Consider the following 19,065-nt stretch of genomic DNA (forward strand, 5'->3'; position numbering starts at 1 on the left):
GTGCCATACTGATAACTACTCCCCCACAATTACCTTGGGGTGCCCCAAAGTGCCCAGGCCATTTGTCGTACTTTAACACTGTTCCCTTCGCAACCAGGCCTTTGGCAGGGCTGTTGACATTCCATTCCTTCTATTCCTTCCCTTGTCCCTGGGATATCTCAGGAAGCTTTGTGGTGATGCTGGATTTACACTCCAGTGTTAACTCAAAACAGACATAGCGAACCTCCTTCCTTGGAGGTTTTTAAGCAGAGGACAGATGATCATCTGTCATGGATGCTTTCCAGCGTTGCAGGGGGTTGGACTAGATGACCCCTGGGGCAGGGGCGTAGGAAAGGGGGTGCGGTCTGACCCAGGTGCGGGGGGTGACAAAATGGCCGGCGGCACTCACCGCAGGGCCTGCAGCGTGTACGAGCCATGCGTCTCGGCACCCGCAGGCTCCGCGCTGGCTGCCTACCCCCAGCTGTAGGGTGGCTGGGGCCCTGCAGCACGTTCCATCCCTAAGGGTGTTGCATGCCCCACACCGTCCCTATGGGTGCCTGGGCACCCATAGGGATGGGGCATGCAGCACCCATAGGGAAGGCACAGGCCATGCCGTCCCTATGGGCGGTTCGCCTCGCCCCTGGGCACTCCGCCCCAGGTGCCCGAGAGACTTCCTCCACCACTGCCCTGGGGTCCCGTCCAACTCTGCAATTATATGATCCGCTTGCTCAGAGGCTTTGTGCAAGAAGCAGGATGAGGCAGAGAGGACACTTCTGTACTTTCCCATTGACCTAATGTCTCCAGCCTAAAACAGAAGCACAAGCTTTATTTGCCAAGTAGCATAGACTATGGCAATTGGCAGATTAAGGACTACAATCATTCATTGTCAGATTTACAGAGGTTAATGCTTGCTAACAGACTGGCTATATCTGTAAAATTATTACAGCCATCCAAACTTAATTAACTCCTTATTTTTTAAAAGAAAATCACATCAGAAGTGTCAATGGTTTGTCATTTTGGAAGCATTATGCCTGATTTTGTAGAACTACACTTATTTCACACATCTCTTGGAACACATATTGATATGTTTATTACCAAGACTATTAAAATAAAGCATAGAATAAGATGTAGCCATACATTTGGCCTTTGAATTCAGAATGCCAGCATAGAGTCCTTCCCACTACACACACATATACAAACAAAACTTTAACTGACTGAGGGGAGGAATTCAAAGGAATATCATATTTAACTTTTACAGCAATAATTTTGAAATCCTCCCAGTATGAACGCAGTTTTTACAAACTCACAAAGAACCTTTTTTTTAAAAAAATAACACTGGGCTATTATTTTATTTCAAAACTAATTACATTAAGGAATTGGCAACAATAAGTAGATGCAGGCAGTTTTATATATAAATGATTTATTGGTCTTGCTTTTGTGAAATTTCAATTACCTCTTCCCCCCCCACCCTAATTAATTAGTTAATTTATTAATAAGTTAATTAGTTAATTGGTTAACCGTGCCAGGCGATTTACAGAGGAAACAAGGTCAGGCGTTTTACAATCTAAAATTCAACGCAGGAAAAACAAACAGAGGAAAGGGGGGGAAGTAGAAACGGGTTAAATGAGGAGAGACTGTGGTCACATCCACACAATACATCTAATGCACTATTATGGCATTTTAACAGTCATATAGCCTTCCCAAATGAATCCTGAGAACTGTAGTTTGCTAGGGGTGCTGAGAGAGGTTACACAGACAAACTACAGTACCCATGATTCTTTAGGGGGGAGCCATGACTATTAAAGTGGCATATGAGCACTTTTAATGTATGATTTAAAAGTGACCTTAGTGGTTATTTCAGTTAAAACATGCTTAGTTACAGCAGGGCATGAGAACAAGGGGACTGTACCAAAGGCTTTGCGGCAAAGGTACCTTACCATATAAATATTTTGACACGTTCAGGGAAAGCATTGCCAGGCATTTGTAATCATTACGGATGCAATGCAGCTAAAATAATTTTAGTCTGAATTTATACCATATTTTTGCCAATGATCTTACAAAAGGAAGGTGCAAAGTCCCACTGAAACAAACGGGAGCTGTAGAGCCAAGAACTTGCAGCAGCACACCCTCAACCCAGTAATAAGGATCTAAAATAATATTTATTCAAATGTATGCATTTGAAAATGTCTCTAAAGCTGAAAACACAATTTCCCCAAAGGACTCAGCCCAGCCAGGCATATTTACCCCGTCGCTTCAGATCGAAAACGTTTCCAAGAGCAAGCAGAAAATATGGCAAAGGCAGCCTCCTTGTCTGAAGTATTTTACATGCTCTACATAGTTTAAAAATATGTGGCTTATTAATGACTGATTTTTCAACCTCCCCAATAAGCTTTTTATTATTATTATTAAGATGACACCCCTTTACTGATACAGGTGTCACACAATTCCGCTCTGTGCATGTATCCTTTATGATGTTTAATATAAAAGATAGCCCAGTATTTATATCCCTTACAATAAGAGAATGGATTGTTTTAAGGTTATACAGTCCAGCTGTGATAAAGAAAGAAGGAACCTTACAAAATGATAAATATTTTCATTAAAAAACTTTAAAACTAAAAGTTCAAAGATATGTTCTCTTCTCTTATATCTTGTCAAAACATGACTTAGGGCCCAAAACTAATCTACTTTCAATTTTATTCCATATTTCAGTGCTGTCATAGTACTCAGCAGAGAGTATTGGAATACGATCATTTTTTATTTTGTTGATGTTACCGACAGCTTTATTTCACAAAGCAATCTTATACTATGTCTACCAGTGGCAGGTCACAGAGGTCAAATAGTCTATCCTTACAGGTAGAGAGCTTATTAAATGGCACGTCTATTAAACCCAATGGACAACATAAAGAAACATTTCAGCAAAATATTTTTAACATAGTTCAATGAAAATATGAGTGGAAAGAGTAGTAAATAATTTAAAATGATGCCGGTATGAAACTTAGGTCACAGCATTTTTAGAAAAAGGGGGGAAAGGAGGGGGATCTTCAAGCGCAATCCTACTGCTAAAGTTTTTAGAACAAAATCTATTTTTTAAAATGCCTGAGGAAAATCAGTGTAGCCCATACATAAGTTTACATTGTGTGTTGCATTTATTTATAGGTAACTGGATTCATGACTCTGTAAAATGCCTATTTTAACTGGTTAAAGATAGGTAGCCGTGTTGCTATGCCATAGTCAAAACAAAAAAATTTTTTCCTTCCAGTAGCACCTTAAATCTTAACTTAGTTGGTCTTTAAGGTGCTACTGGAAGGAATTTTTTTTTTATTTTAACTGGATTCGTGACTCTGTAAAATGCCTATTTTTTTTAACATACAAAAATAAACAACAGCAAACAGCCTAATCCTATACAACCATTGCCTAAAATTGTGTATTGTGGTAACACTCTCCTCTTCTTCCACTGCAGAACCTCCCTTGCTCCTGCCCCATAAAAACCTTGTGGCGAATGTGGTGCAAGAACTGAGGCCCCAATCTGCACTATAAATGTAAAGCAGGAGCATACCACTTTAAACAGTTATGGCTTCCCACAAAGAGTTGTTAGGAGTCTCCCTATTCCCTTCACAGAGCTAAAGTTCTCAGGGTGGTTAAACAATTCCTCTTTTCAGGAAACTCTGGGAATTTTAGCTCTGGAGGGAAATAGGGGCAGCCTAACAACACTCTTTTGAATTATGGTGCTGGAGGAGACTCTTGAGAGTCCCACGGACTGCAAGAAGATCAAACCTCTCCATTCTGAAAGAAATCAGCCCTGAGTGCTCACTGGAAGGACAGATTGTGAAGCTGAGGCTCCAATACTTTGGCCACCTCATGAGAAGAGAAGACTCCCTGGAAAAGACCCTGATGTTGGGAAAGATGGAGGGCACAAGGAGAAGGGGACGACAGAGGACGAGATGGTTGGATAGTGTTCTCGAAGCTACCAGCATGAGTTTGACCAAACTACGGGAGGCAGTGGAAGACAGGAGTGCCTGGCGTGCTCTGGTCATGGGGTCGCGAAGAGTCGGACACGACTAAACGACTAAACAACAACAACAACAGTCAGCAACTTTAACAAACTATAGTTCCCAGGATTCTTTGGGAAAAGCCATGACAGTTTAAAGTGGTATGATACTGCTTTAAATGCATAGTGCAGATGGGGCCTAGGAAATCTGCATCGTAGTGTATGCAGGTCATGCTTACAGCAGCACAATGGGTTACTTTTGAAATGCACTGGTAAATAACTAAGTTAGCAAAACCCTAACTTCAAGCCAGACTCTTAAGCTGCATGGGGAGAGGACTGGATTTCTAGAGGAGTAAGCCATGTTAGTGTCTTGCAACGAAAACAACAAGGAGTTTTTGACACCATAAAGATTAACAAATTTATTCTGGCATAAGCTTTTGTGGAGTACCATCCACTTCATCAGATGCAACAGAAATTCAGTCTCGATCCAAGTATATGGACTGGGATCAAGACTGTGTTTCTTATAAACAAAAGGGTTCCTTGTCTCCACGGAAGACTTCTGACCCATTAGCATAATTTCATTGGCAAAAGGGGTGAGGTACCCCATTTTGACAGTTTCCCCCTCCTTCTGCAATGCCCTATGCCCCCACCCCTGAAAATCTGCTCCAGAGAGTTGACCTGAGGGACCGTCCGGAACACATCTCAGGAGTAACCCCTGGAGCCAACCCAATATGTTTGTTACTTTACCGCAGGGATGGAGATTCTGAACCTCCAGATGTTACAGACACCCATCATCTCTGGCCACTAGCTATGCTGGCTGGAAGTGATGGGAGTTCAAGTCTAATAACATCTGGAGGAATACAGGTTATCATCCCTGCTATGCTGGATCGTCATATCCCTGTGGTTTACAGAAGCACCCATAATTTAATTTCAGAGTGGCACACAAAAAGTCCCAGATCAAGATTTGAAAAAAAAAAACACAAAATGATAGGTAAAGTTCCATAGTTTCAATTGGAGAATTAAGCTTATCCTTCAGCAGTGCAGCTTAAAACAGTAGCTAAAAATATCGGGGAGCAGGGTTCCCTAGTAAACAACACTAATAGTTTCCCGCTTAGGTAAATTGAAAAGGGAATATAAACTGCCTCAAACTGAGCCAGACAATCACTCCATCTACCTCAGTATTGTCTATGGTTACTGCCAGTGGCTCTTTGATTTTGTTGTTCTCATGCATGCCCAATACTGATTTTTTCAATATTGGTGGTTTCATTACTGCATTCAGAGGAAGAGGTAAAAAAAAAAAAAGTGAGTTATGCATGGGAGCCATATATTCAAATAGCAACTCATGGTACATTGCCTTCAAACTTAACCCTTGCTTTTCAGTTTTGCTATCTATTCCAAATGACTAAATGCAACAAGCTTCAACAGGGTTATAACAACAACTGTAGCAGCATTTTAATTGTCCACTCACAGATCCACATATTAGCTAATGATCTGCTCTTGGCTTCTGAAGTCTTTCCACTGGACCCTGCTGGATACTACACGGTACACTTTTTATCAGTAGATTCATCTGGTCAGATAATTAATGAAAAACAGAAACATAAAACATGAGTTGTTAAAGTTCACAATTACCTTCCCTCACAGCTTCACTCTGAACGTCCTTGCTTTAACACGCGGTAAATCATCTACCTAAATGTATTTGCACCCAATCATTTTTTAAAGTCACAATCTTTGTAGTGTCAACTTGTCAAGGGTCAAAGGGAAGAACAGGCAAGATTCCCAAATCAATCTGCTTGTAGAAACTGTCTCATTTCATTTCAAATTACCTGCTGGGGCTGAAGCAGCAGGCAATGGACAAACTGCCTTCCTCCATAAACCATGACAGCACAGGTCGAACTTATGTGATCATTCATAAGGGGCAAGTCAAGCTGGGGCTGTCATTAACTACTTTTAAACTGCTGTGCAGGGTTAAGTGATCTTGCAAGGCAGCAGCAGATATAAATACTATTTGGACAGTTTAATGTCAAGAGACAACTCCTCTGGGATTAAAACTGTGTAACCCAATAGTGCAGTTGTCGATGGAAGGATTAAGGGAGTTTGGAGATGTTTCTTGAAACCCCAACTTTGCATGTTTTTGCATAGGATTTAGATGCCAAAGGCAGGGCAAAGCTCTATGAACCCTAACATGCTCTTCCAAAAGCACAAAATAAAAGTATTCCTGATGCGAAACCACTTCTCTCATTTTGCAAGGGAATGACTTCTAAGGCCTCCTTCACAACTTTTAAAAAGGAGGTAGCAAAAACTCTCTTGTGATGACTTGACCCATCTCATTTGCTCATTAGGAGACATTAGACTGAATTAATTTTGCATATTACAAAAAACTGCTGCCGTTATGACATCAGACTATGACATCTTTTTGAAATGGGATTCTTTTTTCTAAGGTGCTTGTAACCTCATCCCTTTTCAAGTAGGAGCAATGTCAAACAAACAGCTTTCATTGTGAAAATGAGTCAATAAAGTCACCTCATGGAGATTTTATCATCTGAGATTCAAAACAGTGAGGCAATTAATGGGAGAGTTTGAAAGTCACACAATGAGGAAGTTTGGATGGCCTGAGGCTTGCCCCCTGCTCCTCTGCCATGGCCACAGTAGAACAGCTCAGGAGCTTTAGGTTTCATATTATGCTAACTAGTGTCATCCGAACCTTGACAAATTGTGGCTAATGTTAATTACGGCTTGCATAAAATAAGCTGGATAAACCATAGGTCATCTTGACCACAGTTTGTTGGTTAAGTTGACACAACAAGCTGTGGTTAATCAATGATGGAAGTGAAAGCTTCCAGAATGCTCCCAAAGCTGTGCGGGAATAGAGAAAAGGAGCAACATATCGATATTATTCTTAGACTGTAATACTTCAGAGTCTAGATGGTAGCAGTGGAGACAGCAAGAAATCACTATTCATAGAAAAGTGGGGAGAAGGTTAGGTTAAAATCTTTATAGGTTTTATCTTGTGTACTGCCCTGAGATCTTTTGATGAAGGCAGTATATAAATCTGATTAATAAAAATAAAAATTTTAATTTTCATATAGACATGTTGGTTTTCTATACACAAGAAGGGTGTTGGGATTTTTTTGTTTGTTTGCAGGGAGCATTCAATCCTTATTCCCTACCTGCAGGAACAGTTTCCACCCCCTTCAGTTGCAGCTTTCTGCAGACCAGACTATTGTGCTTAGCCATATTTGATCGAGTACGAACTTTGGTAACCTAAGTTAGAGAAATTAAATGAAGAAATTAATTGTGCCATTCACATTCAAAAGCAATATTCTCAAACTTATAAGACATATCATCCAAATCAAAGCATGCCAATTGTGCAAGTAATTGATTTCATGCCTAAACTTATACATAAATAAGAAATTCCAAACTCATGAAGATTCTTTACATATTCCCCAGAAGGCATCCTGATGGCTCAAGGGGCAGCAATCATACTAAAAAATCTAATTGTTCATGCTAATACTACATTTCTACTATGTTCCTGTTTAGCCAACCATATGTAGGTTTACTCAGAAGTAGATACTGACTTCCATGGAATTCAATAGGGCTAATTTCCAAGAACAGACTTGCAGCATTGCAGTCTCGAATGAATTTAATTATTTTATCATTGTCTCTTCACTAGCAGCTTAAGAAAATTATATGAAAGATACATGCTGACCCTTTAACTAAACGGGACCTAGCAATAGATTGAGTTCTCAGAATAAATGTCTTGAAATTCACATCAAATGCTTTTAAAATGGGTATTGCTGGAGAGACTTATAATCAAAGTAACTTCATCACGAGAACCAGAATGTTTTCTATAGCCAGTGGTGGCCAATGCCACTTGGAGGGTGAAGGCTGAAAGGCCAGTAGGTGCATTCTGAACCAACTTCTTTAAATTTTGCCCCATCCTCCTATTATTTTCTGATAATGGCAACACTGAAACTAAGGAGGAGAAAGCTGACCTGGGCTGGATTCAAGCAAGAATGTGGGCCAGTGGGCAGTGCCCCATTTGCCCTAAAGGACAAGCCTTCACTGTCTACAGCAGGTTTCCCAAGTTTGGGTCTCCAGCTGTTTTTGGACTCCAATTCCCATCATCCCTGACCACTGTCTTGCTAGCTAGGCATGATGGGAACTGCAGACCAAAAACAGCTGGAGACCCAAGCTTGGGAAACCCTGGTCAACAGAATGAGCTCCAGAGTAACTGATGTAAGTGTGTTCTCATTTTATTGGATCTTTTTTATCATTATTGTTGTATTTTGCTATTTTTTTCTGTGCTCCTTGGGGAGCTTTGCCAAACCACCAACAAATAAAATAAGAGAACTTGACTGAATCACACTTCCACATGGGCTATTAATTATGGTTGTTGTTATTACCTGCCCTTTACTACAAGGTGCCAGATACCACAGTAAATAGGAATCCTAGATAGGATCCTTCATCAAAGCTGAGACAGCAGGCCAAATTTGGAGGCCCAGGAGTGGCCATGGCTGGGGGCTCAAGAGCTGTTCCTGCTGCCTTTGAACATCTGCCTCTTGAGATGGTTGCCTCACTCTGCCTAATGATAGGGTTGGCTCTGCAAAGGTCAGCTGCAGAGCACACATTTAGCATGCACAATGTCCCAAGTTCCATTCCTGGCCTTTACATTTAAAGCAGTGGTGTCCAATGTTGTGCCCTCCCGATGTTTTGGACTACAATTCCCAGCAGCTCCAGCCAGCAGTCAGGGATGGTATGCTGGCCTGACAGCCACGGACAGAAAGTCTCTACAGAGGGTGTTGAATACAGCACATGATATCATGGGCTGTCCCTTGAGTCCGCTAGATGACATCGCAAGGGATTGTTGCCTTAGGAGAGCATGAAAAATTCTCAGGGATGACTCACACCCTGGCCATCACCTCTTTAATCTTCTACCCTCGGGCAGGAGATATAGAAGTGTAATCAGCCATAAAGGTAAAGGGACCCCTGACCATTAGGTCCAGTTGTGGCCGACTCTGGGGTTGCGGTGCTCATCTCGCTTTATTGGCCGAGGGAGCCGGCATACAGCTTCTGGGTCATGTGGCCAGCATGTCTAAGCCGCTTCTGCCGAACCAGAGCAGCACACGGAAACACCGTTTACCTTCCGGCCGGAGCGGTACCTATTTATCTACTTGCACTTTGACGTGCTTTCGAACTGCTAGGTTGGCAGGAGCTGGGACCGAACAACGGGAGCTCACCCCGTCACGGGGATTCGAACTGCTGACCTTCTGATTGGCAAGTCCTAGGCTCTGTGGTTTAACCCACAGCGCCACCCACGTCCCACTTAATCAGCCGTACCAACAGGTTAAAAAATAGCTTCTATCCGTGGGCTGTTAGGCTGCTGAACGGAAAATAACATTGACATTGAATGTTTGTGGGGGGAGGCTCATTTAATTTCATTGTACACAGGTTGTACAATGACAATAAAGTTGTTGTTGTTATTATTATTATTATTATTATTATTATTATTATTATTATTATTATTGAAGTTGTAGCCCAGGAACACCTGAAAGGTGCCACCTTGACTACTCCTGCTTCAGGTAAAGAGCTCTTAGGTTGCGACAGTCTCCTGTCTGAACCCCCAGAAAGCTGTAGGCATTCAAATTAGGCAATGCTTGGCTTGTTGGACAAATAGTCTGACCTGGTTTAAGGAAGCTTCTCATATAACATTCAGAGAGGGGCTCCGCACATCCTTTGGTGTGAGTGAACGGGCTACACAGTTACTGTGACCACTGCAGTAACCCTGAGCTTAAATGCATGGTCGGGTACAGGTACCTACCTTGCCCCTCCCCACAGGGCAGGTGACCTATGCTAAGCTCTTACTAAGCTGGTTACTTTGAAGCTCCAGTCATCTGAATCTACTCTAGGTAACAAGCGATAGTTTGCTACAATAGCTGCCAGAGATTTTCCTATGTAATCTTTCATACTCCGACACTTTAAAAAGAGTTCAAACATGTCAGTTTAACATGGCAAATGCTTGAAATTAATGCCCGCTAATTAAGGATGAGCAGATTGCTAAGATTTACATGGCACTGGTGATACATTCCCACGTGGAATATGAGGCAGCAAGTTGCCCTGATAAACTGCAGCTGTGCCCCCCCCTGCTGCGGAAAACATTTCAGCGGCCCCTGCATTATGTTTCAATGAACACACACTACTTCTGTTTCACATGCACCTGCCATTGTTTTATATTCAGACAAAGCCTGGTGGGTCATGTCTCTGGGAAGAAGATTTTGGCAACAACATACGTGCAAAGGATTTCTTCAGCGAAGCAACTGAAGTTGAAGTGGTATTCTATGCTAATAATAATCAGGTCGGTGGCCCTGGAGGAATGTCCATGGAGATCTTCAGAGATGTTGAGGAGTTTCGATGGGAGCCATTTTCTTTGCATCAATCTAGTAATTCAATGAGTTAACATGCAAACCGAAAAGAATGCCTTAGGACATATACTTAAGCCCTGCAGAGAAAGAATAACTCTTTAAGAAGGTTGCATGAAAGTTGCTGCTTTAATAATGATCAGGGTTTTCATTTGTTGGGGTAGGCAGTGAATTGAAGACATAATGCAAATACACAAAAAAACAAAAAACAAAAAAACCACCACCATGATTAAGATGCAAAAGTGAGAGAGGCATCCCATGTGTTAAAAGGAAAGCAAACGCTGATCTACAGAAATATTATATTCACTGTATCTATAGACAGCTCCATGACAGTTACACCCATATTAATTTGGAAAACAAAAGAACTCAACTTGTACCTAGGTAGCAACTCCAAAGAGTTTGAATCTCACACTGATTTATTTATTTATTTTCATTTATATGCCACCTTTTTTTCCCTCCCAGGAACTCAAGGTGGCCCACATGGTTCTCCCTCTCCTCATTTGATCGCCACAACCACCCTGTGAGGTAGGCTGGCTGAGAGGCAGTGACTGGTCCAAGGTCACCCAGTTATCCAAGGTCACCCTGTGGGGATTTGAACCCTGGTTTCCCAGATCCTAGTTCAGCACTCTAAATACTACTACACACTGGTTTGTGCCCTTTGAGATAGATATATATAGATATAGATATAGGTAAAGGGACCCCTGACCATTAGGTCCAGTCGGGACCGACTCTGGGGTTGCTGCGCTCATCTCTCTTTATTGGCCAAGGGAGCCGGCGTACAGCTTCCAGGTCATGTGGCCAGCATGACTAAGCTGCTTCTGGCGAACCACAGCAGTGCACAGAAACACCATTTACCTTCCCGCCGGAGTGGTACCTATTTATCTACTTGCAATTTGACGTGCTTTTGAACTGCTAGGTTGGCAGGAGGGACCAAGCAATGGGAGCTCACCCCGTCCCAGGGATTCGAACCACCGACCTTCTGATTGGCAAGTCCTAGGCTCTGTGGTTTAACCCACAGTGCCACCCGCGTCTCCTAGATATAGATATATATAAAATCCTGCAACCTTCATTCAAATTGAAGGCTTGAGTTGAGTGGCCAGCATTACAGTGGTGGCATGAGAAAAACTACTGGGTGGGCACAGAAAGGGGAAAGTGCATTTTGGAGGGGGATAAACCTTATCCTACATATTAGATTTCTGAAGGAGAAGTAAATATAAAGGGGAAAATGGCAAGTACCCACTTAAGCCTCGCTGTCTAGCTTGCATAAACAGTAAGAGTTGCAAACTTTTTTTATTCTTCCTGATCCTATGCCTTGAACAGCAGCAGGCACCCAGAAATAAAGCAAGTCTTTTCCTGCAAGGAAGATGAAGGGATTATGAAAGCTTCACTGCCATAATTTCTGCATATCATGTTGCAGTTAAAAGCACAAGTGCAGGCTAGTAAATAAAATATTTAATAATAATAATAATAATAGGCAGAAAATGTGAGCAAACCTCAAACTAGGTACATTTGAGTATTAATAAACACTTAGTGTTAACCAGTAAATCTACAGAATAATTTAATTTGAGGAAGAAAACAAATCCTGCTCTCTATTGTGTTTTTTCTTAGCTAGTCTTGCCACTGTCCCTGTGCTTTTAAACAGCAAGCTGGCAGGGGAAGCAGTCAAACTTTTCCAGGTGTTGGAGATGTGGTAAAAGCTTCATTTGTGTGCTTCAGGCCTGAGATCAGAGCAAGTAAAAAGGAGCAACACTATTTATAAAAGTTGTAACTATTGCAAAAGGGAATTTTTTTTCTTCTCTGGACTATTTTAAAATGTACAATGTTTATTAACCATTCCCAGCTGCCACTCTCATTTATGATGCTGCTGAAGTAATGCAGTTGTCATACCCTGTTATTTCCACCTTCCGTAGGTTGACAGTGTGGCAAATTAACATAGCAATTGCCTGGAAAAACAAACTATAGTGTTACTATAGATCTAATGATTAGGTTAGCCAGTCAACTGACATTGTGTCATCACCTTTATGATAGAATTCACTAAAGCAATCAGCTGATAAAAAAAAAACCACCAGAATTCCTGAGCAGATAAATCACTATGATAACATAAGAATGGCTGCAGCTATAAAATGGAGGAAAGCGGTCATAATTGAAAAACAAACCCAAGAGGTGGCAATTGCACAAGTTCAGCCACAGAGATTTCCAGGAATCATGCATGAATCAGGAATACTTAATCAGAGTTGAAAACCTACCTCATAACTTTAAACAAAAAAATTAAAAAAATTAATTGAAAACTATTTTATGATGCTAATAATATGTAGATGTCACAGACTGGATGTCTTTGCACAAGATTCTTAATTATCTTCATGAAAAGGTTGGGATCTAGATGAGAAGTGACAAGCCAGATAAAAAATAATAATTCAAGTTTCATGTAACTAATAACATTATTATATGTACTGTGAAGCAGAAAAGAAAATAGTCACAACAAATGCCCTTTTAAAATACCCTATATTTTATTTATTTGCAATATAAACTTGAATATAATTCAAGAGAGGGCCTTTGGGATTTGCTGAATCTTTCTACTACGTGGATTAAAATCTCTCTGCCCATCTGAAATCTGAAATGTTAGAAAGTGCATTTTCCTCTCAAATACTTCTGGGTGCTAGAGTTTACTCCTCACATAGTTACAATTCCAGCAACCCTTCACAAACCACAGTGCCCAGAATTCTTTGAGGGAAAGAATGGGCTTTGAATGTGGGAAGTGGAAATTAGCATTGAAACTAGTGGCTCCCAAACTTCCTCTCTAGTCCCAAAAAAATGGCTGAAAGTCTTAGAAGACGGTTTAATGTCCCCACCCTGCCTATTGTTGAGCAATTGCAATGCACGGTTCTTTTTAAAAAATGCAATTCAAAATGTCAATACAATAAGAAATAAAAGAAACTATACCACATTGCAGTACCACAGAAGCCCATGGACCACTGGTGGTCTGAAGACCACACTAAGGGGATTTAAATCACATTAGGAGCAAATGTAAGTTGGATAGCTGCTACAGAGATGTTCATAGCTGATCTAGGTCAGAAAAGGGAAGGGAAAGGATAAAAAGTAGGACCATATATGCTTACTGGAGGGGGAATTCTAAGGGAAGAGGGAAGTACTTTTATGGTTTTGTACATGGATACCCGAGGGCTTGTCAACAACAGCATGTGCCTGCCTATGTCCTCAGGTAATTGAGGTCCTCCTCTAGGTGTCTTATTGTCTGAAGTGATGATGGCAGATAACACTTGGAGACAGGGCCTTCTTGGTTGTAGCACCCCATTTATGAAATGGTTTCCCCATGAAGGTCTGCCTGTGGGGCCTACATTGATGGCCTTTCAGCATCAGGCTGCCATTTTGATCCCAATGATGTTGCATAGACATTGCGAAGAACATATATGAGGTGTGCCAATCCCACAATAAGAATACTAGAAAGGGAGGGACAGACATCTCATGCTCACAACTGCTTCTGAATAGTTTAACAGCCCGGTGCTTTCAACAGTCCTGGAAGGCAGACCAAAAGTATGGTACAGAATGGGCTGAGGTGGAAAGAATGAGGCTTACCTAAGGCCATTCATTTATTTTGGGATGTGATCTGAACTAGGCCTTTCCCAACACACTCTCTTAGCCTGAATTGTAGCCTGACGTGCCTAGGAATAGGTTTCATTGACCTCAATGTGTCTTACTTTCCAGCAGACATATATAGATTTGCACAGTTAGTAACTGTATTACACCAGTCACAAGCATCATTTAGAGAGGCCAGGGAAGAATTACGCCAATCTCCATATGGCACATCTAATTTTTTTTCTTAAGATGATTTACATTTTTGGCTAAAATAGACTAAATGGCAGTTATTAGAAACCATTATTTAGACGTATGAAGGAAGGCGGAGGAGTGGGGAATTGAATGATCTGTGCTGTTAGCATTGCTATATCCTTCTTTCAGAGGCCTGAGTCCTAAAAATGGAACCTCAACAAATGCTCTCAAAATACACTGTGGTATTTTCATTTCGTTTCACTATTTAATCTCATTATTTATCCAAGTACAAGCCAGTCAACCCTTTCTGAGAATCTTATCCTGACTGAGATCTCTGCACCCCATCTGATATGCCACACCTGACAATGGCTCTCAATTCAATAAGAAATACAAAACAAAAAACCAAACCTAAGCTGATGCATTAAGAGGAGGGGAGATCAAGGTAAACCTCCTCTCCTTGAACACACACAAGTGCACAAGGACACACGTGTACCTCTCTTTTTGAGAATCACAAATTTAGGAAACTCACAAATATGAGCAAAGGTAAATTTCTTGTTCCAAAGTGGGGGAGAATGTTGTTGTTCGCAATCTGATGACTGCATGCACACACACTTCTGTACTAGAATGAGAGATGTTTTCCCATGTATCACAGAAAGCTGTCAGGGCACTGGTCCATCCAGCTCAATATTGTCTACACAGGCAGGCAGCATCTCTGACCTGGAGATGCTGGAAATTTGACTTCTGCATGTAACACGGTTGCTGTACCATTGAGCTATAGCCCTTTCCCATGGATACTCAACTCTGAGTAAAGCTATTCGTTTTGCATAACTTCCTATTCCCATAGTTAACATAGAAATGTAATTATAACATCTGCACAAAAGTGAAAGACTGGCATTCACTTTAGCCGTTTTGTTCTTAATTTGAAAGTACACATAATCCCACAGCAATGTAGATGATGCAATGTCAAACAGTGACCTCAAGGCACAGGGCTGTAGCAAGCCTCTTTTGGTGTTTTTGTTTTTCTGCTTTGTTAATCCGCAAGAGCTTGGTCACTGCAAAATTATGTCTGAGTCATCAGAGATACCGTAATTTGTGCAGCCCATTCCCATTAATCTTTACTAAGGAGAGAAAGGTCTTCCCGTGCTTGTTGCTGCTGGGTAGGTGTGCAAAAGAATGTAGTCTTAATCTCCATGGCACACCATCAAAGTTACGCAGCCGAACGTGCAGATAACCAATCTATGGTTGACATCTTTCCGCAGGGCCTGCAAGACAGAGCTGTTCCACCAGGCCTTTGGCCAGGGCACAGCCTGACTCCCTCCTTTGGCAATCTTCACAGAACTCTAGCCCAATGGTTGCCATCAATTTGATTTGAATTAATTTTATAATGAAATGATTTTAGAATGTTGTATTATTTTATTGTTGTTAGCCGCCCTGAGCCCGGCTTCGGCTGGGGAGGGCGGGATATAAATAAAAAAATATTATTATTATTATTATTATTATCATCATCATCATCATCATCATCATCATCATCATCATCAGAGTTTCTGCATTTCAAAACTTGCAATGAAAAAGCCAAAAGTCAATGGCAGAGGGTGCAGATCTAATACAAGCGCACAAGAACACACACCAAATAAAATATGGTGCCCAATATAAATTTAGGAAGCTGACATGTTGAGACATACAATTGGTCGGTCTAGCTCAGAATTGTCTACAATACCTGGCTCGTTGGTGCTTTTTCCTGCCTTACCTAGACAGAAGAGATTGAATCAGGGTTTTTTTCCGGCATACAAAGCATTCTTTAAAAACTGGTTGAACGTGAGAGCTGGCAGAGACCAAAGGAGCTGCATTCAGTGATATTGTTGTACTGTGAACAGCAGACCGGAGATGAAATCGAAATCTTCCTCTCTTGGGCCACTATAGCTCGCATTTCCTGATTATGAATGTCATAGCAGAGGTGTAGTGAAATTAAAGCTGCAATCCTATACACATTTAATTGGAAATAAGTATCACTGAACTCAGTGTAAACATGCATAGGATCAGAAAGTAATTTCATAATTTTTTCTTTCTCTTGAAAGAAAAACAAAATACATGTCTTCCTAATTTCTTCCAGCTGTGGTTCTAAAGTGGAACAAAACTATTTAAGATCTAGCAAAGCCACATAATTTATTTCACTAAGCTCATGAAATTTAAAACATAATTATAAAATCATAGCAATGCATTGTTCTTCGTCAGAAAAAATCTGGCGAAAAAATGCATCTTTAAACATACTTTCTTGCTCTGTATTGTCTAGCCCTCACAAAAACCACTTTTGTGATTTGAGAAGTAGGTAGCACTAAACAATATTGTATCTTTATTTGTTGATAAACCGGCAGACTTACAATCTACTTGGCTAGGGTGGGGGGACTTACACTGACATATTTTTAAACCATTTCCCGCTGATGTATCCATCCTCATGTATCTCTGTGCTCTTCAAGGCCAAGGCATTTTGAAAGTTTTACATTTAGCCTGAATAGGGTGCCTTGAAAAGATTCCCCCTTGAATGAGAACAAAAGAAAGCACAGAAATGTTAATCAATTCTAAGTGTCACTAAGCATTTTCCAAGAAATAATTTATGTGGTATTTCTTCTCACAATCAGCGCAGTTTTGATAGTTTCCCCCCTCAGTTCCCCCCTCCCCAAACAAAAGGAATTTTCATGGGTGCTGCTTTTCACAGGGCAAACTTCCTCGTGAGGTGAAAGAACAGGAGACTTGTGCCTTTACAAATACGTGAGTTACTTGCGGAAGCAGGCAAAACAACAGACATATAGTTAGTATTTTTAAAATCACGCCCCCCCTTTAAAAAAAAAAAGGCAAGGCAACATCAAGGCAACCACAAAACCCAAAACTTCCCTTCCCTTTGTTAGCTACCTACCTACGCTGATTTTTCTCTCTAGTCACCCACACTTACATATAGACAAAACACTCAACCTCTGTGTTCAGTACATGTGGCCAGCAACCAGCAGCCATCAAAAGTCATTGAACAAGCATCTTCCAGAATAGATTACCTGTTGGCATCAGCCGAGGGAGTATTAACTTAATAAAAGACTGCTGAAAAGATAATCAGCTTGCCTGACAGCCATTACAAGGGTTTTAGTGATTTGATCTATTTATTTATTTATTTTAAGCTGTTTGGAAAGCAAGCAAATTGCTTATGTTTGCTGTTAGGGTGGAATCACTTCGACCACTTCCAACTCCTTCCATCTCAACGAAGTCAAGTGGCTGCAAAAATGCTGCCCAAATTATATAGCTGTGAATTGATCTCATCAAATAACTTGTTCTCGCCCCCCACTTCTTAGCACAGTGGTACCTCAGGTTACATACGCTTCAGGTTACATACGCTTCAGTTTACAGACTCCGCTAACCCAGAAATAGTACCTCAGGTTAAGAACTTTGCTTCAGGATGAGAACAGAAATCGTGCTCCAGCGGCACAGCAGCAGCAGGAGGCCCCATTAGCTAAAGTGGTGCCTCAGGTTAAGAACAGTTTCAGGTTAAGAACGGAGCTCCAGAACGAATTAAGTACTTAACCCGAGGTACCACTGTACAGGTTACTTGACATCAATGATACTGAACTTGACTTAATTTGGCACCAGTGTCCTCCTTTTAAGATTAATTAATTCTATTAATAAATAGAAGACTCTCACACTGTTCTCTTCCACATTCAAGTTTCATCCATATAGGACTCCGTATCACTTGTTACCTCATCATGCAATTCACCACCGAAGTGTTACTGTTGAAACGTTTTCGGGTTGGGAATGGATGGATCCCAAAAGATCTGTGTGCAGAATTCCACTTTATACCAGTTGCTCGGAGTCCACAAGTGTGGAAAGAGCTGTTGCTTTCAGGTGTTGCTTGTGGGTTTCCCATAGGCATCTAGCTGGCCACTGTGAGAACAGAATGCAGGACTAGATACAGTGGTACCTCAGGTTAAGTACTTAATTTGTTCCGGAGGTCCATTCTTAACCTGAAACTGTTCTTAACCTGAAGCACCACTTTAGCTAATGGGGCCTCCCGCTGCTGCCGCGCCGCCGGAGCACGATTTCTGTTCTCACCCTGAAGCAAAGTTCTTAACCTGAGGTAATATTTCTGGGTTAGCGGAGTCTGTAACCTGAAGCGTATGTAACCCGAGGTACCGCTGTAATCCAGCAGGTCTCTTATGTTCAAAAGCAGTTAAAACAGTAAACACAGAGTAAAACAGTAAAAACAGAGTCACCATTTAATGCTAGAGTATTCTGAAATTTGATTAGTTAATGGCTAGCCCCCACACCATCCCCTTACGGACATGAACAGTTGCAAAAGAATGATTTCTCCCTTTCTTCCTCCACACGCAATTCTGGTTGCAAAACGTAGTAAGTGTGAAAGGGCAATGTGCTCACTTCCATACAGTTGGGGACATGTGATGGACATGTGCCTGAGATTTGTGGCTCAATTGCAATTGCCCAGAATTGTTGGCATCCATCTGTCCTTTGAGTGTTTGGGAATAGTTCTCTTCCTTTCCCATTTTATGTGCTCCATACAGGAAAAGTCTGCAGGGTATAAGCACAGCAACCATGGTACTATCTAGTCTAGCATTTTGTTCCCACAGTGGCTAACCAGATGCCTATGGGAAACCCACCAACAAGACATTACTGTCAGCTGGCCATGTGTACCTGCAACTATGCAATGGATTATGATTTTGGCAAATACTATAATAGAATATGGGCGTGGGTGGCGCTGTGGGTTAAACCATAGAGCCTAGGACTTGCCGATCAGAAGGTCGGCAGTTCGAATCCCCGCAACAGGGTGAGCTCCCGTTGCTCGGTCCCTGCTCCTGCCAACCTAGCAGTTCGAAAGCACGTCAAAGTGCAAGTAGATAAATAGGT

At 41.4% G+C, this 19,065-nt stretch overlaps 1 long non-coding RNA gene across 1 annotated transcript; it reads right to left on the reverse strand.

Moving 5' to 3' along the window:
- Nucleotides 1-5,064: 5,064 nt before the first annotated feature.
- Nucleotides 5,065-10,522, reverse strand: LOC128415395 (uncharacterized). The gene is made up of 3 exons (XR_008330940.1): nt 10,255-10,522; nt 7,135-7,228; nt 5,065-5,534 (listed from the first exon to the last, which is right to left on the reverse strand). It is a non-coding gene; the product is annotated as an uncharacterized LOC128415395 (long non-coding RNA).
- Nucleotides 10,523-19,065: the final 8,543 nt, after the last annotated feature.

This window comes from Podarcis raffonei, chromosome 6 (assembly GCF_027172205.1).
Source record: "Podarcis raffonei isolate rPodRaf1 chromosome 6, rPodRaf1.pri, whole genome shotgun sequence".
NCBI lineage: Eukaryota > Metazoa > Chordata > Lepidosauria > Squamata > Lacertidae > Podarcis > Podarcis raffonei.